We start from the raw sequence: 21,358 nt of genomic DNA on the forward strand, positions 1-21,358 counted from the left end.
CCATTAGACACTTCTTATTTTCAATGCACCTTTTTTGTTTTCCTGGTAGCAGCAGATGGGAACCTCACCTTCTGATGCCAGACTTGGTTTTTGGTAGGAGTGTTCTTTTCTCTTCTGATTATAGATCAGCCTCAGCCAGTTCAGGGCTTGGCCAGCCTGAGCCACAAAGCCTGTAGATAACCACTACTCCTGTAACACTGAAAGCTGTAGCATTCCCATTATTTGCCATCCCCTTGTATAACTGAGGGGATGGCTGATGGGCCTTTTTGGTGCAGAATAGCTTGGCGAGGAGGGCAAATGTAGCAATGTTCTTGTCCTCAGGTATTAAGGGACTTTGCTGTCTCTTGAGTGGATGGAGACAGAAAGGGCTGATGGGATTTGGAAGATTGTGAGAGACTTTGTTGGCTGGTAGGTAAAAGCAGGCAGCTTCCTCTCTTCTTTTGAGCTTTCCTATGTTTTCTTACCGTCCCATAAACCATCCTAGAATAAAAGTGACAATGCAGGAACTGTCAGAAACAACTCCTCTTGGATTAGTCTTCCATCAGAAAAATCAAGAATAATTTGGTTGATTTCTGGAGCAGGAGGCAAATCAGGTCTTGTATTCAGTTTCAAATCCGGTTATCTCAAGTTGGCCCTGAGATACTAAGGTTACCAGAATAAGAGACTGCTCTTTAAAATGTGGACATTAATCCCAAATACTTACAATGAGATCAAAGTATGCAGAATTGAGATTCATTGGAAGAGGTATGAATATAAAGATCTTAAGAGATAATTTAGTGGATTTGTCTGCTGTTTCTCAGAGTGCATCACCTAAGTGGACATAAGTTTCAGCTTAGTTGTGGAATTTGCATTGAGATGTGCATGAAGAGATCACAGAAATGGTTTGCATGACATTGCAGTGAGCACATCCTCTGGAAGCACATGTGCAGGGACTGATTCATTGACTCACTGAGTTAAATTGTGTTCTTATCATTAAACTGACAACTGCTAAGCAATTAAGAGACATACGTATTCTAAAGTGCTGAAAGAAAGAATATAGTCATCAATACATCTTTAAAATATGTACCATTACAGCATACTTTGTGACAAGTTTCAATTCCCTACACTTCATGAACTATTAGGAAATTTGACAGTGTAGGAAGACTTTGATCAAACCAGTCCAGTGCTTCAACATTGCCCCAAAATTTCAGACAGGAATTCCTGGAGAAAAATGAAACAACTTTCCCCTCTGCTTTGGACCACAGTGAGGGGGAGTGTAATTGCCATTCCTACACAATTTTCAGCAATTTTTATTTGTAATAATGGAGTCCTTTCCTTTCCTTTCCTTTCCTTTCCTTTCCTTTCCTTTCCTTTCCTTTCCTTTCCTTTCCTTTCCTTTCCTTTCCTTTCCTTTCCTTTCCTTTCCTTTCCTTTCCTTTCCTTTCCTTTCCTTTCCTTTCCTTTCCTTTCCTTTCCTTTCCTTTCCTTTCCTTTCCTTTCCTTTCCTTTCCTTTCCTTTCCTTTCCTTTCCTTTCCTTTCCTTTCCTTTCCTTTCCTTTCCTTTCCTTTCCTTTCCTTTCCTTTCCTTTCCTTTCCTTTCCTTTCCTTTCCTTTCCTTTCCTTTCCTTTCCTTTCCTTTCCTTTCCTTTCCTTTCCTTTCCTTTCCTTTCCTTTCCTTTCCTTTCCTTTCCTTTCCTTTCCTTTCCTTTCCTTTCCTTTCCTTTCCTTTCCTTTCCTTTCCTTTCCTTTCCTCATCCAATTGTGCCTCTTCCCTTCTCCCTCTTTCATTTTGTCAGTGAAGGAACAAGTTCTGTATCTGCCTGTTTGAAGAAAGCCCCTTCCTTACTTCTGAAGAAAAGCAGACAGTACTTTTGTGATAATTTTCCAGAGTCAAACCATAGTTTGAAGAAGCTTATGATTCACAGGACATGTTTAAATGCTACCCACTGTTCACCACCTCTCGCTGTTATACAATCTTTCAAATCTGATAAACACTTTTAGGGCTTTGTCATGTTCCCTTTGTTCAGGTACGTGAAGAGTCATCTGTAAGATAACACGTAATTGATACAGTTTGAGTTTCATTGTACTGCAGATATAAATCCCCGCGGAGTTTCTTAGTTTATCAGAGGCAAGAAGTCTTCCATTTGGGAAAAAAAAGGGTTCACATCAGTACAAACTGCTTTCTAGTGAGGCTAGGGGAAAAAAAGAAGGGTATTTTAATGAAAAAATAAAGCTGGGAATAAGGAAAATGTTTGTCATCAAGACTTTGAGGCAAATCAGAGAAAAATTTCATCTCTAGTCCAGCAGACCAAGGCTGCTACAGGAGAAAACAGCTTAATGGCAGAAAGGCAGCAAGCTGTCAGAGGGAGAAATTATCCTTTTGGGGGGCCCCTTCTGTCCAGTGAGAACTCAGTACCCACTTGAACTGGAAATACTCCTTTTGGGAGTGCCATGAGGAATTTTTCCCCATGGATGAGAAGAGGTAAGTTAAAAAGGAAGGTATGTTGGCTATCAGACATGTAGATAACTGGGTTTGTGATGTCAGCTGGACACAACAGTGGGTGATCTTGTAGACCTCTACAGAGAATTGTAGGGAGCAGCTGCTTGACGCTCTAACTTTTCCCATCTTTGCTGAAATGCTCCCAGAGCCACAGAACAGTACAGGAAGACTGAAAATTAGTCTCACTTGTGAATTAGTTATGAAGAAAAAAAATGATACAGAGTTCACAGTCATTGGAAGCTTTTGATTTTGCGGGTTCTACATTTAGTAATGTTAGAAATGGAAAGTGGCATTCAAAATGGAGAAAGTAGTGTGGGAGATGAATAAAGAGCTGTGAGAAAGTGAAGAGGTATAGCATCTGAAAAGACACATCACCTGCAGTGAAGGCATGAAAAATCATCACATCATCATGCCTTATACAGCGACCGCCCCACAGACGGGGTGGGATCAATGCATGGCATGCTCCAGGCCTTCGCCACAAGGCCAGAAAATTCCTCTACCTTCTCCAAGGACATTGACACTAAGATAAGTCTGGAGGAGTGTGACTGAGCCCTGGAGAGGGGTTGTGCCCAGTGAGCCCTTGTGTGTGCTGCTTTGTTGTTGATATCCTTGTGCTTCTTCAGCTGCAGGCCCAGACAGGGAGAGGAGCAGACCAAAGCCTACTCCTGTCCTTGCAAAGGCAGACCGAGAATTCCCTGCTTGCTGCCCTCTCACCTAAGCTAAGTCTCACCTGGTGTGGCAGAGCGCTAAGCTGTGCTTGCGCATGGGGATCCACCATGGTTTCTGTGTTGTTGACATGCTCCTGCCCTTTACAGTCAAAGGAGCAGAAAGAGACTGGATCAGTCCACGGTGTGCCCCTGTCCTCCAGCACGCCGCTAGAGAAATGCGCTGCGTCCTAAGAGGACTCTGAATAAAAGATAAGTCTTGAAGCCTATGCATGGGTTCTAAACTTGTGTTTCAAAGGGGGATCAAGGGTTGATGCTGCGTGTGTTTGCTGATGTTAAACTGATTTTGCTGTCATGCTCCCAGACAGGGACAGGACCCGACCACGGCCCCCTCCTGTACTCAGCCAAAGAGACAGAGGTTTTTGCTACTCTCTCAAGGACAAAACGGTACCGAGTTCCATCTTGAGGAGAATGGCAGACCCCTGAGCAAGGATTCCACCTGGTGAGCCATTTTTGCTGCTCCCTTTCTTTGTAGGGATTCTGCTGCCATTTCCAGCTGTAGGCCCACACTAGGACTGCACCAGAGCAATAGGCACCCTTGCTCTCAGCCAGAGGCCTAGACAGTTTCTCCAGTCCACAAGGACGCTGACGATAAGTTAAGGCTTGAAAAGAATGGCAGATCCCTAGGTAGGGGTTGCACATGGGGAGCCACGGTGGCTTCTGTCTTTGGCTGTTGCTATTGTCATGTCTGTTAGGGTCCCTGGCCCAGAGAGGAACAGGACCAGACCCTGGCATGCTCCTGTCCTCGGCCACACACGTGGAGAAATCCTCTACCTTCTACAAGGCCTCTAACACTAAAGATAATCCTAAGAGAAAGAAGATTCCCAGTCTAAAGTGAGTGACCACGTGAATTTCACAGGATTATAACTGGGAATTATTTAATTTTATTGTAAGACTGTTACATTAATTATTAAACACATATTTAGTAACCAACAAACCTGAATACAATTTGTTCAGCGTACAGAATAACTCCATGTTGAATATTATTCACAGAGATTGTTCATATGTCTTTTAACAAACTACACTGGAGGACTTCTCAGTATGTTCATGAAAGCCAACACCAGTGTTAATAAACGCTCTTTATTAGTATTATGTCCAATCACCTGCTCTTTGTGATGAGAATCACCCCCAAAGAATGGATCTTATGATAGTTTACTCATGAACAGATGTAGCTGTATATTCTTTAGAGAACTTTTGCTAGTGAGGTGAGGATGAGATCTTTAGATGAGAGCAGGAACGGATGATAGCTGAGAAAAAAGTTACATTTAGGATTAAAAGGAGCATTTAGTGCATTTCTCCCAGGTGCTGTGTCCTATGTTTAGTTTCATCTATGGCCGTGGGATGCTGGACTGTAAAACAGATCAAGTGAATCTCGGCCAGTATGTTAAACACCTGAATTGCTCCCTAGTGATTAGACACTACAGTTATTTCTCCTCAGCCTCATGCTGAACTCCAACTGTTGGCACAAGGGCTCTACCAGCAAGGACAAAGCTCAGGGGAGGGAGGTGGACCAGGAGAGCTGGGGGACATCAGGTGATTGCAGCCGTGGGTGAGAGGCAGCCCACACGCAGGCAGACGTGACAGGGGTCTCTCCGTGTGGGATGTTTTCCTCATGGTCCTGAGTGATGGGATTTATCCACCTTGCTACATTTAAGAATGCTGATGTGTAGTGGTCATTTCCCCCCTAATGGCAAGGTTCAGTCCTCCATCAGCCTTGGAACACCTGGTGATGTCACAGTTTGCAGAGTGTTAGTGGTTGCCATGGGATGAGGGGTTGGTGCCACAGACACCCAGAGCAGGGGCAGCATCAGCTGCGTGGAGAGGGAACACCAACTGAAGCCAAGCAAGCGGAGAGCAAGGGCTGCGGAGAGGAAAGCGAGGTGAGCAGGGAGGACAGGGCTAGGCTGCGGAGCTTGCCGGAGGCATGAGAGATGGTGGCTGTTTTTACTTTGCTTTCTAGAGGCAGAGGCTCAAGCAATGATAGGATGAAAAGTGGGCCCTCTCCTGCCCCCAGCCCTGTGACCAGTGTTTTGCTTCCATCTGGAAGGACCTTGATGCTAAGTTAAGGCAATAAGAGTCTGGTAGATTCCTGGGTATTTGTCGTGCATGGCGAGTGAGGTTAGCTTCTCTTATTCCTCTTGAAGTTATCCCGCTTTTTGAAGCCAAAGACCCAGGCAGTGTCAGGACCAGGCAATGATGCGCTCCATTTGTCAGCAAAAGAACCAAACTTTGATACCGTCTGCAAGGACATGGACACTATTTCTTGAAGCCTCTGGTAGAGCTCCAGGAAGGGATTGTACATGCTGAGCTAGGATGGCTACTACCTTTGTTTGTTCCCCTGCCTTTTACAGATGCAGGACCAGATGGGGACAGGACCAAAGCATGGTCCGTGGTGTGCTCCTGTCCGTGGACACACAGCCAGAGAAAAGGCACATTCTGCTAAAGCATAAAAATTAAGATATGACTTTAAGAGTCTGGCCAAGATATAGACAAGGGGTTACCCCTGGCGAGTAACTGCGGTTGCTCAATTTGTCTGGTGATACTGTTGTGCTTTTTGCAGGCCTGAGCACAGTCAGGAACAGGGTCACTTAATGGCAGGCTCCTGAGATCAACATTGTAGCTAGAGAAATCCCAAAACTTACACAAGGACTCTGCTACTCTATCAAGGACCAAACAGTACCAAGTTCCATCTTGAGGTGAATGGCAGACCCCTGAGGAAGGATTCCACCTGGTGAGCCATTTTTGCTGCTCCCTTTCTTTGTAGGGATTCTGCTGCCATTTCCAGCTGTAGGCCCACACTAGGACAGCACCAGAGCAATAGGCACCCTTGCTCTCAGCCAGAGGCCTAGACAGTTTCTCCACTCCACAAGGACTCTGATGATAAGTTAAGGCTTGGAAAGAAAGGCAGATCCCCAGGTAGGGACTCCACGTTGAGATTGGCGGTGGCTTCTGTATTTGGCTGTAGCTATTGTCATGTCTGTTAGGGTCCCTGGCCCAGAGAGGAACAGGACCAGTCCCTGGCATGCTCCTGTCCTCGGCCGCACACCTGGAGAAATCCTCTACCTTCTACAAGGCCTCTAACACTAAAGATAAGTCTTGAAGAGTCTGGCAGACCCCTTGGCAGGGATTGTGTGGGGAGAGGGACTTGGGCTCCTTCTTTCCTTTCTGCCAAAAGCCCTCCTGCCTTTGACAGTGGCAGCAAACACGAGGACAGGAGCAGTGGATGGCGCTCTGACGTCCTCATCTGCACGGGCAGAGAGATTTGCTACCTTCTGCAAGGACTCTGACACTAAGCTAAGTCTTCCAAAGAGGCTGACAGAGCCCTAGGCTGGGGTTTGCCTGGTGAGCCAGAGCGGCATCTCCCTTTAATTCTTCACATCATCATGCCTTTTACAGCGACCGCCCCACAGACGGGGTGGGATCAATGCATGGCACGCTCCAGGCCCTCGCCACAAGGCCAGAAAATTCCTCTACCTTCTCCAAGGACATTGACACTAAGATAAGTCTGGAGGAGTGTGACAGAGCCCTGGAGAGGGGTTGTGCCCAGTGAGCCCTTGTGTGTGCTGCTTTGTTGTTGATATCCTTGTGCTTCTTCAGCTGCAGGCCCAGACAGGGAGAGGAGCAGACCAAAGCCTACTCCTGTCCTTGCAAAGGCAGACCGAGAATTCCCTGCTTGCTGCCCTCTCACCTAAGCTAAGTCTCACCTGGTGTGGCAGAGTGCTAAGCTGTGCTTGCACATGGGGATCCACCATGGTTTCTGTGTTGTTGACATGCTCCTGCCCTTTACAGTCAAAGGAGCAGAAAGAGACTGGATCAGTCCACGGTGTGCCCCTGTCCTCCAGCACGCCGCTAGAGAAATGCGCTGCGTCCTAAGAGGACTCTAAATAAAAGATAAGTCTTGAAGCCTATGCATGGGTTCTAAACTTGTGTTTCAAAGGGGGATCGAGGGTTGATGCTGCGTGTGTTTGCTAATCTTCAACTGATTTTGCAGTCACGCTCCCAGACAGGGACAGGACCCGACCACGGGCCCCTCCTGTACTCAGCCAAAGAGACAGAGGTTTTTGCTACTCTCTCAAGGACAAAACGGTACCGAGTTCCATCTCGAGGAGAATGGCAGACCCCTGAGGAAGGATTCCACCTGGTGAGCCATTTTTGCTGCTCCCTTTCTTTGTAGGGATTCTGCTGCCATTTCCAGCTGTAGGCCCACACTAGGACAGCACCAGAGCAATAGGCACCCTTGCTCTCAGCCAGAGGCCTAGACAGTTTCTCCACTCCACAAGGACGCTGACGAAAAGTTAAGGCTTGGAAAGAAGGGCAGATCCCCAGGTAGGGACTCCACATTGAGATTGACGGTGGCTTCTGCATTTGGCTGTAGCTATTGTCATGTCTGTTAGGGTCCCTGGCCCAGAGAGGAACAGGACCAGTCCCTGGCATGCTCCTGTCCTCGGCCACACACGTGGAGAAATCCTCTACCTTCTACAAGGCCTCTAACACTAAAGATAAGTCTTGAAGAGTCTGGCAGAGCCCTTGGCAGGGATTGTGCGGGCAGAGGGACTTGGGCTCCTTCTTTCCTTTCTGCCAAAAGCCCTCCTGCCTTTGACAGTGGCAGCAAACACAAGGACAGGAGCAGTGGATGGCGCTCTGACGTCCTCATCTGCACGGGCAGAGAGATTTGCTACCTTCTGCAAGGACTCTGACACTAAGCTAAGTCGTCCAAAGAGGCTGACAGAGCCCTAGGCTGGGGTTTGCCTGGTGAGCCAGAGCGGCATCTCCCTTTAATTCTTCACATCATCATGCCTTTTACAGCGACCGCCCCACAGACGGGGTAGGATCAATGCATGGCATGCTCCAGGCCTTCGCCACAAGGCCAGAAAATTCCTCTACCTTCTCCAAGGACATTGACACTAAGATAAGTCTGGAGGAGTGTGACTGAGCCCTGGAGAGGGGTTGTGCCCAGTGAGCCCTTGTGTGTGCTGCTTTGTTGTTGATATCCTTGTGCTTCTTCAGCTGCAGGCCCAGACAGGGAGAGGAGCAGACCAAAGCCTACTCCTGTCCTTGCAAAGGCAGACCGAGAATTCCCTGCTTGCTGCCCTCTCACCTAAGCTAAGTCTCACCTGGTGTGGCAGAGCGCTAAGCTGTGCTTGCGCATGGGGATCCACCATGGTTTCTGTGTTGTTGACATGCTCCTGCCCTTTACAGTCAAAGGAGCAGAAAGAGACTGGATCAGTCCACGGTGTGCCCCTGTCCTCCAGCACGCCGCTAGAGAAATGCGCTGCATCCTAAGAGGACTCTGAATAAAAGATAAGTCTTGAAGCCTATGCATGGGTTCTAAACTTGTGTTTCAAAGGGGGATCAAGGGTTGATGCTGCGTGTGTTTGCTGATGTTAAACTGATTTTGCTGTCATGCTCCCAGACAGGGACAGGACGCGACCACGGCCCCCTCCTGTACTCAGCCAAAGAGACAGAGGTTTTTGCTACTCTCTCAAGGACAAAACGGTACCGAGTTCCATCTTGAGGAGAATGGCAGACCCCTGAGGAAGGATTCCACCTGGTGAGCCATTTTTGCTGCTCCCTTTCTTTGTAGGGATTCTGCTGCCATTTCCAGCTGTAGGCCCACACTAGGACTGCACCAGAGCAATAGGCACCCTTGCTCTCAGCCAGAGGCCTAGACAGTTTCTCCACTCCACAAGGACGCTGACGATAAGTTAAGGCTTGGAAAGAAGGGCAGATACCCAGGTAGGGACTCCACCTTGAGATTGGCGGTGGCTTCTGCATTTGGCGGTTGCTCTTGTCATGTCTGTTAGGGTCCCTGGCCCAGAGAGGAACAGGACCAGTCCCTGGCATGCTCCTGTCCTCGGCCACACACCTGGAGAAATCCTCTACCTTCTACAAGGCCTCTAACACTAAAGATAAGTCTTGAAGAGTCTGGCAGACCCCTTGGCCAGGATTGTGTGGGGAGAGGGACTTGGGCTCCTTCTTTCCTTTCTGCCAAAAGCCCTCCTGCCTTTGACAGTGGCAGCAAACACAAGGACAGGAGCAGTGGATGGCGCTCTGACGTCCTCATCTGCACGGGCAGAGAGATTTGCTACCTTCTGCAAGGACTCTGACACTAAGCTAAGTCTTCCAAAGAGGCTGACAGAGCCCTAGGCTGGGGTTTGCCTGGTGAGCCAGAGCGGCATCTCCCTTTAATTCTTCACATCATCATGCCTTTTACAGCGACCGCCCCACAGACGGGGTAGGATCAATGCATGGCACGCTCCAGGCCCTCGCCACAAGGCCAGAAAATTCCTCTACCTTCTCCAAGGACATTGACACTAAGATAAGTCTGGAGGAGTGTGACAGAGCCCTAGAGAGGGGTTGTGCCCAGTGAGCCCTTGTGTGTGCTGCTTTGTTGTTGATATCCTTGTGCTTCTTCAGCTGCAGGCCCAGACAGGGAGAGGAGCAGACCAAAGCCTACTCCTGTCCTTGCAAAGGCAGACCGAGAATTCCCTGCTTGCTGCCCTCTCACCTAAGCTAAGTCTCACCTGGTGTGGCAGAGCGCTAAGCTGTGCTTGCGCATGGGGATCCACCATGGTTTCTGTGTTGTTGACATGCTCCTGCCCTTTACAGTCAAAGGAGCAGAAAGAGACTGGATCAGTCCACGGTGTGCCCCTGTCCTCCAGCACGCCGCTAGAGAAATGCGCTGCATCCTAAGAGGACTCTGAATAAAAGATAAGTCTTGAAGCCTATGCATGGGTTCTAAACTTGTGTTTCAAAGGGGGATCAAGGGTTGATGCTGCGTGTGTTTGCTGATGTTAAACTGATTTTGCTGTCATGCTCCCAGACAGGGACAGGACGCGACCACGGCCCCCTCCTGTACTCAGCCAAAGAGACAGAGGTTTTTGCTACTCTCTCAAGGACAAAACGGTACCGAGTTCCATCTTGAGGAGAATGGCAGACCCCTGAGGAAGGAGTCCACCTGGTGAGCCATTTTTGCTGCTCCCTTTCTTTGTAGGGATTCTGCTGCCATTTCCAGCTGTAGGCCCACACTAGGACTGCACCAGAGCAATAGGCACCCTTGCTCTCAGCCAGAGGCCTAGACAGTTTCTCCACTCCACAAGGACGCTGACGATAAGTTAAGGCTTGGAAAGAAGGGCAGATACCCAGGTAGGGACTCCACCTTGAGATTGGCGGTGGCTTCTGCATTTGGCGGTTGCTCTTGTCATGTCTGTTAGGGTCCCTGGCCCAGAGAGGAACAGGACCAGTCCCTGGCATGCTCCTGTCCTCGGCCACACACCTGGAGAAATCCTCTACCTTCTACAAGGCCTCTAACACTAAAGATAAGTCTTGAAGAGTCTGGCAGACCCCTTGGCCAGGATTGTGTGGGGAGAGGGACTTGGGCTCCTTCTTTCCTTTCTGCCAAAAGCCCTCCTGCCTTTGACAGTGGCAGCAAACACAAGGACAGGAGCAGTGGATGGCGCTCTGACGTCCTCATCTGCACGGGCAGAGAGATTTGCTACCTTCTGCAAGGACTCTGACACTAAGCTAAGTCTTCCAAAGAGGCTGACAGAGCCCTAGGCTGGGGTTTGCCTGGTGAGCCAGAGCGGCATCTCCCTTTAATTCTTCACATCATCATGCCTTTTACAGCGACCGCCCCACAGACGGGGTAGGATCAATGCATGGCACGCTCCAGGCCCTCGCCACAAGGCCAGAAAATTCCTCTACCTTCTCCAAGGACATTGACACTAAGATAAGTCTGGAGGAGTGTGACAGAGCCCTAGAGAGGGGTTGTGCCCAGTGAGCCCTTGTGTGTGCTGCTTTGTTGTTGATATCCTTGTGCTTCTTCAGCTGCAGGCCCAGACAGGGAGAGGAGCAGACCAAAGCCTACTCCTGTCCTTGCAAAGGCAGACCGAGAATTCCCTGCTTGCTGCCCTCTCACCTAAGCTAAGTCTCACCTGGTGTGGCAGAGCGCTAAGCTGTGCTTGCACATGGGGATCCACCATGGTTTCTGTGTTGTTGACATGCTCCTGCCCTTTACAGTCAAAGGAGCAGAAAGAGACTGGATCAGTCCACGGTGTGCCCCTGTCCTCCAGCACGCCGCTAGAGAAATGCGCTGCGTCCTAAGAGGACTCTAAATAAAAGATAAGTCTTGAAGCCTATGCGTGGGTTCTAAACTTGTGTTTCAAAGGGGGATCGAGGGTTGATGCTGCGTGTGTTTGCTAATCTTCAACTGATTTTGCAGTCACGCTCCCAGACAGGGACAGGACCCGACCACGGGCCCCTCCTGTACTCAGCCAAAGAGACAGAGGTTTTTGCTACTCTCTCAAGGACAAAACGGTACCGAGTTCCATCTCGAGGAGAATGGCAGACCCCTGAGGAAGGATTCCACCTGGTGAGCCATTTTTGCTGCTCCCTTTCTTTGTAGGGATTCTGCTGCCATTTCCAGCTGTAGGCCCACACTAGGACAGCACCAGAGCAATAGGCACCCTTGCTCTCAGCCAGAGGCCTAGACAGTTTCTCCACTCCACAAGGACGCTGACGAAAAGTTAAGGCTTGGAAAGAAGGGCAGATCCCCAGGTAGGGACTCCACATTGAGATTGACGGTGGCTTCTGTATTTGGCTGTAGCTATTGTCATGTCTGTTAGGGTCCCTGGCCCAGAGAGGAACAGGACCAGTCCCTGGCATGCTCCTGTCCTCGGCCACACACGTGGAGAAATCCTCTACCTTCTACAAGGCCTCTAACACTAAAGATAAGTCTTGAAGAGTCTGGCAGAGCCCTTGGCAGGGATTGTGCGGGCAGAGGGACTTGGGCTCCTTCTTTCCTTTCTGCCAAAAGCCCTCCTGCCTTTGACAGTGGCAGCAAACACAAGGACAGGAGCAGTGGATGGCGCTCTGACGTCCTCATCTGCACGGGCAGAGAGATTTGCTACCTTCTGCAAGGACTCTGACACTAAGCTAAGTCGTCCAAAGAGGCTGACAGAGCCCTAGGCTGGGGTTTGCCTGGTGAGCCAGAGCGGCATCTCCCTTTAATTCTTCACATCATCATGCCTTTTACAGCGACCGCCCCACAGACGGGGTAGGATCAATGCATGGCATGCTCCAGGCCTTCGCCACAAGGCCAGAAAATTCCTCTACCTTCTCCAAGGACATTGACACTAAGATAAGTCTGGAGGAGTGTGACTGAGCCCTGGAGAGGGGTTGTGCCCAGTGAGCCCTTGTGTGTGCTGCTTTGTTGTTGATATCCTTGTGCTTCTTCAGCTGCAGGCCCAGACAGGGAGAGGAGCAGACCAAAGCCTACTCCTGTCCTTGCAAAGGCAGACCGAGAATTCCCTGCTTGCTGCCCTCTCACCTAAGCTAAGTCTCACCTGGTGTGGCAGAGCGCTAAGCTGTGCTTGCGCATGGGGATCCACCATGGTTTCTGTGTTGTTGACATGCTCCTGCCCTTTACAGTCAAAGGAGCAGAAAGAGACTGGATCAGTCCACGGTGTGCCCCTGTCCTCCAGCACGCCGCTAGAGAAATGCGCTGCGTCCTAAGAGGACTCTGAATAAAAGATAAGTCTTGAAGCCTATGCATGGGTTCTAAACTTGTGTTTCAAAGGGGGATCAAGGGTTGATGCTGCGTGTGTTTGCTGATGTTAAACTGATTTTGCTGTCATGCTCCCAGACAGGGACAGGACGCGACCACGGCCCCCTCCTGTACTCAGCCAAAGAGACAGAGGTTTTTGCTACTCTCTCAAGGACAAAACGGTACCGAGTTCCATCTTGAGGAGAATGGCAGACCCCTGAGGAAGGAGTCCACCTGGTGAGCCATTTTTGCTGCTCCCTTTCTTTGTAGGGATTCTGCTGCCATTTCCAGCTGTAGGCCCACACTAGGACTGCACCAGAGCAATAGGCACCCTTGCTCTCAGCCAGAGGCCTAGACAGTTTCTCCAGTCCACAAGGACGCTGACGATAAGTTAAGGCTTGAAAAGAATGGCAGATCCCTAGGTAGGGGTTGCACATGGGGAGCCACAGTGGCTTCTGTCTTTGGCTGTTGCTATTGTCATGTCTGTTAGGGTCCCTGGCCCAGAGAGGAACAGGACCAGACCCTGGCATGCTCCTGTCCTCGGCCACACACGTGGAGAAATCCTCTACCTTCTACAAGGCCTCTAACACTAAAGATAATCCTAAGAGAAAGAAGATTCCCAGTCTAAAGTGAGTGACCACGTGAATTTCACAGGATTATAACTGGGAATTATTTAATTTTATTGTAAGACTGTTACATTAATTATTAAACACATATTTAGTAACCAACAAACCTGAATACAATTTGTTCAGCGTACAGAATAACTCCATGTTGAATATTATTCACAGAGATTGTTCATATGTCTTTTAACAAACTACACTGGAGGACTTCTCAGTATGTTCATGAAAGCCAACACCAGTGTTAATAAACGCTCTTTATTAGTATTATGTCCAATCACCTGCTCTTTGTGATGAGAATCACCCCCAAAGAATGGATCTTATGATAGTTTACTCATGAACAGATGTAGCTGTATATTCTTTAGAGAACTTTTGCTAGTGAGGTGAGGATGAGATCTTTAGATGAGAGCAGGAACGGATGATAGCTGAGAAAAAAGTTACATTTAGGATTAAAAGGAGCATTTAGTGCATTTCTCCCAGGTGCTGTGTCCTATGTTTAGTTTCATCTATGGCCGTGGGATGCTGGACTGTAAAACAGATCAAGTGAATCTCGGCCAGTATGTTAAACACCTGAATTGCTCCCTAGTGATTAGACACTACAGTTATTTCTCCTCAGCCTCATGCTGAACTCCAACTGTTGGCACAAGGGCTCTACCAGCAAGGACAAAGCTCAGGGGAGGGAGGTGGACCAGGAGAGCTGGGGGACATCAGGTGATTGCAGCCGTGGGTGAGAGGCAGCCCACACGCAGGCAGACGTGACAGGGGTCTCTCCGTGTGGGATGTTTTCCTCATGGTCCTGAGTGATGGGATTTATCCACCTTGCTACATTTAAGAATGCTGATGTGTAGTGGTCATTTCCCCCCTAATGGCAAGGTTCAGTCCTCCATCAGCCTTGGAACACCTGGTGATGTCACAGTTTGCAGAGTGTTAGTGGTTGCCATGGGATGAGGGGTTGGTGCCACAGACACCCAGAGCAGGGGCAGCATCAGCTGCGTGGAGAGGGAACACCAACTGAAGCCAAGCAAGCGGAGAGCAAGGGCTGCGGAGAGGAAAGCGAGGTGAGCAGGGAGGACAGGGCTAGGCTGCGGAGCTTGCCGGAGGCATGAGAGATGGTGGCTGTTTTTACTTTGCTTTCTAGAGGCAGAGGCTCAAGCAATGATAGGATGAAAAGTGGGCCCTCTCCTGCCCCCAGCCCTGTGACCAGTGTTTTGCTTCCATCTGGAAGGACCTTGATGCTAAGTTAAGGCAATAAGAGTCTGGTAGATTCCTGGGTAGGTGTCGTGCATGGTGAGTGAGGTTAGCTTCTCTTATTCCTCTTGAAGTTATCCCGCTTTTTGAAGCCAAAGACCCAGGCAGTGTCAGGACCAGGCAATGATGCGCTCCATTTGTCACCAAAAGAACCAGACTTTGATACCGTCTGCAAGGACATGGACACTATTTCTTGAAGCCTCTGGTAGAGCTCCAGGAAGGGATTGTACATGCTGAGCTAGGATGGCTACTACCTTTGTTTGTTCCCCTGCCTTTTACAGATGCAGGACCAGATGGGGACAGGACCAAAGCATGGTCCGTGGTGTGCTCCTGTCCGTGGACACACAGCCAGAGAAAAGGCACATTCTGCTAAAGCATAAAAATTAAGATATGACTTTAAGAGTCTGGCCAAGATATAGACAAGGGGTTACCCCTGGCGAGTAACTGCGGTTGCTCAATTTGTCTGGTGATACTGTTGTGCTTTTTGCAGGCCTGAGCACAGTCAGGAACAGGGTAACTTAATGGCAGGCTCCTGAGATCAACATTGTAGCTAGAGAAATCCCAAAACTTACACAAGGACTCTGCTACTCTATCAAGGACCAAACAGTACCAAGTTCCATCTTGAGGAGAATGGCAGACCCCTGAGGAAGGATTCCACCTGGTGAGCCATTTTTGCTGCTCCCTTTCTTTGTAGGGATTCTGCTGCCATTTCCAGCTGTAGGCCCACACTAGGACTGCACCAGAGCAATAGGCACCCTTGCTCTCAGCCAGAGGCCTAGACAGTTTCTCCACTCCACAAGGACTCTGATGATAAGTTAAGGCTTGGAAAGAAAGGCAGATCCCCAGGTAGGGACTCCACCTTGAGATTGGCGGTGGCTTCTGTATTTGGCTGTAGCTATTGTCATGTCTGTTAGGGTCCCTGGCCCAGAGAGGAACAGGACCAGTCCCTGGCATGCTCCTGTCCTCGGCCACACACGTGGAGAAATCCTCTACCTTCTACAAGGCCTCTAACACTAAAGATAAGTCTTGAAGAGTCTGGCAGACCCCTTGGCCAGGATTGTGTGGGGAGAGGGACTTGGGCTCCTTCTTTCCTTTCTGCCAAAAGCCCTCCTGCCTTTGACAGTGGCAGCAAACACAAGGACAGGAGCAGTGGATGGCGCTCTGACGTCCTCATCTGCACGGGCAGAGAGATTTGCTACCTTCTGCAAGGACTCTGACACTAAGCTAAGTCTTCCAAAGAGGCTGACAGAGCCCTAGGCTGGGGTTTGCCTGGTGAGCCAGAGCGGCATCTCCCTTTAATTCTTCACATCATAGTGCCTTTTACAGCGACCGCCCCACAGACGGGGTGGGATCAATGCATGGCACGCTCCAGGCCCTCGCCACAAGGCCAGAAAATTCCTCTACCTTCTCCAAGGACATTGACACTAAGATAAGTCTGGAGGAGTGTGACTGAGCCCTGGAGAGGGGTTGTGCCCAGTGAGCCCTTGTGTGTGCTGCTTTGTTGTTGATATCCTTGTGCTTCTTCAGCTGCAGGCCCAGACAGGGAGAGGAGCAGACCAAAGCCTACTCCTGTCCTTGCAAAGGCAGACCGAGAATTCCCTGCTTGCTGCCCTCTCACCTAAGCTAAGTCTCACCTGGTGTGGCAGAGCGCTAAGCTGTGCTTGCACATGGGGATCCACCATGGTTTCTGTGTTGTTGACATGCTCCTGCCCTTTACAGTCAAAGGAGCAGAAAGAGACTGGATCAGTCCACGGTGTGCCCCTGTCCTCCAGCACGCCGCTAGAGAAATGCGCTGCGTCCTAAGAGGACTCTAAATAAAAGATAAGTCTTGAAGCCTATGCGTGGGTTCTAAACTTGTGTTTCAAAGGGGGATCGAGGCTTGATGCTGCGTGTGTTTGCTGATGTTAAACTGATTTTGCTGTCACGCTTCCAGACAGGGACAGGACCCGACCACGGGCCCCTGCTGTACTCAGCCAAAGAGACAGAGGTTTTTGCTACTCTCTCAAGGACAAAACGGTACCGAGTTCCATCTCGAGGAGAATGGCAGACCCCTGAGGAAGGATTCCACCTGGTGAGCCATTTTTGCTGCTCCCTTTCTTTGTAGGGATTCTGCTGCCATTTCCAGCTGTAGGCCCACACTAGGACTGCACCAGAGCAATAGGCACCCTTGCTCTCAGCCAGAGGCCTAGACAGTTTCTCCACTCCACAAGGACGCTGACGAAAAGTTAAGGCTTGGAAAGAAGGGCAGATCCCCAGGTAGGGACTCCACATTGAGATTGACGGTGGCTTCTGCATTTGGCTGTAGCTATTGTCATGTCTGTTAGGGTCCCTGGCCCAGAGAGGAACAGGACCAGTCCCTGGCATGCTCCTGTCCTCGGCCACACACGTGGAGAAATCCTCTACCTTCTACAAGGCCTCTAACACTAAAGATAAGTCTTGAAGAGTCTGGCAGAGCCCTTGGCAGGGATTGTGCGGGCAGAGGGACTTGGGCTCCTTCTTTCCTTTCTGCCAAAAGCCCTCCTGCCTTTGACAGTGGCAGCAAACACGAGGACAGGAGCAGTGGATGGCGCTCTGACGTCCTCATCTGCACGGGCAGAGAGATTTGCTACCTTCTGCAAGGACTCTGACACTAAGCTAAGTCGTCCAAAGAGGCTGACAGAGCCCTAGGCTGGGGTTTGCCTGGTGAGCCAGAGCGGCATCTCCCTTTAATTCTTCACATCATCATGCCTTTTACAGCGACCGCCCCACAGACGTGGTGGGATCAATGCATGGCATGCTCCAGGCCTTCGCCACAAGGCCAGAAAATTCCTCTACCTTCTCCAAGGACATTGACACTAAGATAAGTCTGGAGGAGTGTGACAGAGCCCTAGAGAGGGGTTGTGCCCAGTGAGCCCTTGTGTGTGCTGCTTTGTTGTTGATATCATTGTGCTTTTTCAGCTGCAGGCCCAGACAGGGAGAGGAGCAGACCAAAGCCTACTCCTGTCCTTGCAAAGGCAGACCGAGAATTCCCTGCTTGCTGCCCTCTCACCTAAGCTAAGTCTCACCTGGTGTGGCAGAGCGCTAAGCTGTGCTTGCGCATGGGGATCCACCATGGTTTCTGTGTTGTTGACATGCTCCTGCCCTTTACAGTCAAAGGAGCAGAAAGAGACTGGATCAGTCCACGGTGTGCCCCTGTCCTCCAGCACGCCGCTAGAGAAATGCGCTGCGTCCTAAGAGGACTCTAAATAAAAGATAAGTCTTGAAGCCTATGCGTGGGTTCTAAACTTGTGTTTCAAAGGGGGATCGAGGCTTGATGCTGCGTGTGTTTGCTAATCTTCAACTGATTTTGCAGTCACGCTCCCAGACAGGGACAGGACCCGACCACGGGCCCCTCCTGTACTCAGCCAAAGAGACAGAGGTTTTTGCTACTCTCTCAAGGACAAAACGGTACCGAGTTCCATCTCGAGGAGAATGGCAGACCCCTGAGGAAGGAGTCCACCTGGTGAGCCATTTTTGCTGCTCCCTTTCTTTGTAGGGATTCTGCTGCCATTTCCAGCTGTAGGCCCACACTAGGACTGCACCAGAGCAATAGGCACCCTTGCTCTCAGCCAGAGGCCTAGACAGTTTCTCCACTCCACAAGGACGCTGACGAAAAGTTAAGGCTTGGAAAGAAGGGCAGATCCCCAAGTAGGGACTCCACATTGAGATTGATGGTGGCTTCTGCATTTGGCTGTAGCTATTGTCATGTCTGTTAGGGTCCCTGGCCCAGAGAGGAACAGGACCAGTCCCTGGCATGCTCCTGTCCTCGGCCACACACGTGGAGAAATCCTCTACCTTCTACAAGGCCTCTAACACTAAAGATAAGTCTTGAAGAGTCTGGCAGAGCCCTTGGCAGGGATTGTGCGGGCAGAGGGACTTGGGCTCCTTCTTTCCTTTCTGCCAAAAGCCCTCCTGCCTTTGACAGTGGCAGCAAACACAAGGACAGGAGCAGTGGATGGCGCTCTGACGTCCTCATCTGCACGGGCAGAGAGATTTGCTACCTTCTGCAAGGACTCTGACACTAAGCTAAGTCGTCCAAAGAGGCTGACAGAGCCCTAGGCTGGGGTTTGCCTGGTGAGCCAGAGCGGCATCTCCCTTTAATTCTTCACATCATCGTGCCTTTTACAGCGACCGCCCCACAGACGGGGTAGGATCAATGCATGGCATGCTCCAGGCCTTCGCCACAAGGCCAGAAAATTCCTCTACCTTCTCCAAGGACATTGACACTAAGATAAGTCTGGAGGAGTGTGACTGAGCCCTGGAGAGGGGTTGTGCCCAGTGAGCCCTTGTGTGTGCTGCTTTGTTGTTGATATCCTTGTGCTTCTTCAGCTGCAGGCCCAGACAGGGAGAGGAGCAGACCAAAGCCTACTCCTGTCCTTGCAAAGGCAGACCGAGAATTCCCTGCTTGCTGCCCTCTCACCTAAGCTAAGTCTCACCTGGTGTGGCAGAGCGCTAAGCTGTGCTTGCACATGGGGATCCATAATGGTTTCTGTGTTGTTGACATGCTCCTGCCCTTTACAGTCAAAGGAGCAGAAAGAGACTGGATCAGTCCACGGTGTGCCCCTGTCCTCCAGCACGCTGCTAGAGAAATGCGCTGCGTCCTAAGAGGACTCTAAATAAAAGATAAGTCTTGAAGCCTATGCGTGGGTTCTAAACTTGTGTTTCAAAGGGGGATCGAGGGTTGATGCTGCGTGTGTTTGCTAATCTTCAACTGATTTTGCAGTCACGCTCCCAGACAGGGACAGGACGCGACCACGGGCCCCTCCTGTACTCAGCCAAAGAGACAGAGGTTTTTGCTACTCTCTCAAGGACAAAACGGTACCGAGTTCCATCTCGAGGAGAATGGCAGACCCCTGAGGAAGGATTCCACCTGGTGAGCCATTTTTGCTGCTCCCTTTCTTTGTAGGGATTCTGCTGCCATTTCCAGCTGTAGGCCCACACTAGGACTGCACCAGAGCAATAGGCACCCTTGCTCTCAGCCAGAGGCCTAGACAGTTTCTCCACTCCACAAGGACGCTGACGAAAAGTTAAGGCTTGGAAAGAAGGGCAGATCCCCAAGTAGGGACTCCACATTGAGATTGATGGTGGCTTCTGCATTTGGCTGTAGCTATTGTCATGTCTGTTAGGGTCCCTGGCCCAGAGAGGAACAGGACCAGTCCCTGGCATGCTCCTGTCCTCGGCCACACACGTGGAGAAATCCTCTACCTTCTACAAGGCCTCTAACACTAAAGATAAGTCTTGAAGAGTCTGGCAGAGCCCTTGGCAGGGATTGTGCGGGCAGAGAGACTTGGGCTCCTTCTTTCCTTTCTGCCAAAAGCCCTCCTGCCTTTGACAGTGGCAGCAAACACAAGGACAGGAGCAGTGGATGGCGCTCTGACGTCCTCATCTGCACGGGCAGAGAGATTTGCTACCTTCTGCAAGGACTCTGACACTAAGCTAAGTCTTCCAAAGAGGCTGACAGAGCCCTAGGCTGGGGTTTGCCTGGTGAGCCAGAGCGGCATCTCCCTTTAATTCTTCACATCATCGTGCCTTTTACAGCGACCGCCCCACAGACGGGGTAGGATCAATGCATGGCATGCTCCAGGCCTTCGCCACAAGGCCAGAAAATTCCTCTACCTTCTCCAAGGACATTGACACTAAGATAAGTCTGGAGGAGTGTGACTGAGCCCTGGAGAGGGGTTGTGCCCAGTGAGCCCTTGTGTGTGCTGCTTTGTTGTTGATATCCTTGTGCTTCTTCAGCTGCAGGCCCAGACAGGGAGAGGAGCAGACCAAAGCCTACTCCTGTCCTTGCAAAGGCAGACCGAGAATTCCCTGCTTGCTGCCCTCTCACCTAAGCTAAGTCTCACCTGGTGTGGCAGAGCGCTAAGCTGTGCTTGCGCATGGGGATCCACCATGGTTTCTGTGTTGTTGACATGCTCCTGCCCTTTACAGTCAAAGGAGCAGAAAGAGACTGGATCAGTCCACGGTGTGCCCCTGTCCTCCAGCACGCCGCTAGAGAAATGCGCTGCGTCCTAAGAGGACTCTAAATAAAAGATAAGTCTTGAAGCCTATGCGTGGGTTCTAAACTTGTGTTTCAAAGGGGGATCGAGGCTTGATGCTGCGTGTGTTTGCTAATCTTCAACTGATTTTGCAGTCACGCTCCCAGACAGGGACAGGACCCGACCACGGGCCCCTCCTGTACTCAGCCAAAGAGACAGAGGTTTTTGCTACTCTCTCAAGGACAAAACGGTACCGAGTTCCATCTCGAGGAGAATGGCAGACCCCTGAGGAAGGATTCCACCTGGTGAGCCATTTTTGCTGCTCCCTTTCTTTGTAGGGATTCTGCTGCCATTTCCAGCTGTAGGCCCACACTAGGACTGCACCAGAGCAATAGGCACCCTTGCTCTCAGCCAGAGGCCTAGACAGTTTCTCCACTCCACAAGGACGCTGACGAAAAGTTAAGGCTTGGAAAGAAGGGCAGATCCCCAGGTAGGGACTCCACATTGAGATTGACGGTGGCTTCTGCATTTGGCTGTAGCTATTGTCATGTCTGTTAGGGTCCCTGGCCCAGAGAGGAACAGGACCAGTCCCTGGCATGCTCCTGTCCTCGGCCACACACGTGGAGAAATCCTCTACCTTCTACAAGGCCTCTAACACTAAAGATAAGTCTTGAAGAGTCTGGCAGAGCCCTTGGCAGGGATTGTGCGGGCAGAGGGACTTGGGCTCCTTCTTTCCTTTCTGCCAAAAG

Source organism: Phaenicophaeus curvirostris, chromosome 1 (genome assembly GCF_032191515.1).
Source record: "Phaenicophaeus curvirostris isolate KB17595 chromosome 1, BPBGC_Pcur_1.0, whole genome shotgun sequence".
Lineage (NCBI taxonomy): Eukaryota > Metazoa > Chordata > Aves > Cuculiformes > Cuculidae > Phaenicophaeus > Phaenicophaeus curvirostris.